This window comes from Etheostoma spectabile, unplaced genomic scaffold (assembly GCF_008692095.1).
Source record: "Etheostoma spectabile isolate EspeVRDwgs_2016 unplaced genomic scaffold, UIUC_Espe_1.0 scaffold00001902, whole genome shotgun sequence".
In the NCBI taxonomy this organism is placed as follows: domain Eukaryota; kingdom Metazoa; phylum Chordata; class Actinopteri; order Perciformes; family Percidae; genus Etheostoma; species Etheostoma spectabile.
In genome coordinates this window covers 21,889-22,825 of record NW_022602828.1, presented here as the reverse complement: position 1 = coordinate 22,825, position 937 = coordinate 21,889, and the positions used below count along the sequence as shown (strand labels likewise).

The following is a 937-nucleotide window of genomic DNA, read 5'->3' as shown; positions in this document are numbered from 1 at the left end:
CTTTCTTTTAGATTTATTCATATACACATCAACTTTCTTTTTGATTATTGCAAATACACATCAACTTTCTTTTTAATAAATGCATATACACATCAACTTTCTTTTTGATTAATGCAGTGTGTTCATTTAAATGTGGGTACACCTACATGTAGGGCTACGAGATTGCAATATAAGCCTATATATTAATATTAGGATTATACATAAGTTAAGGATGCATAAAATAAATAAACTTCAACTGGGATTTTTGTTTTTTTTAAGGGATTTTTTTTTTTCTAGCTCTGGAGGGAACTACTAGAATTGTTGGGCCCTTGTAAATTACAGAGTGTGGTCTAGACCTACTCCAACTGTGAAGGGTCTCGAGATAACTCTTGATACTATATTGATACTATAAATTAAATTGAATTTAATTGAGTCAGTATGGGCTTGGGGTGCAGCACGTAACAGGAGAAGGAGAAGTCATCAGTTGGGCCTGTGCCTCGAGGAATGGGGGTATTAATATGACTGGGAATCACAAGTCTTGTGAACAATCAATGGTTGAGTTCACATAAAAGATAGTTGCAAGGTCTACCAAATGTTTGACTTTACAACCCGTAAACTGTTGGAACCTTGGTCCTTCCCTCAAATGTGAATTACAGATTGTCCAGTCCCTGGTCTTGATAAGCAGAGCAGAGTGGCGCAGCGGAAGCGTGCTGGGCCCATAACCCAGAGGTCGATGGATCGAAACCATCCTCTGCTAATTCCTATACTTTGTATCAATATCAAGTCTGTTACCATTTAATGTCTCCACCTGGTGAAGAATAAACTTAAAGCATTAAGTTTATTTCAACCATAAAAATGGAATCTTGTGTGCTCATACCTGCCGTAACACCCATAAAATCTGGAGCGTAATACAATTACTACACTACAGTGCTTGTTGTGCTGTCTGATAGTCTGAGGT

The 937-nt window shown here is 37.4% G+C and overlaps 1 non-coding gene across 1 annotated transcript; it reads left to right on the top strand.

The window, feature by feature from the left end:
• Positions 1-664: 664 nt before the first annotated feature.
• Positions 665-736, top strand: trnam-cau (transfer RNA methionine (anticodon CAU)). The gene has a single exon. It is a non-coding gene; the product is annotated as a tRNA-Met (tRNA).
• Positions 737-937: the final 201 nt, after the last annotated feature.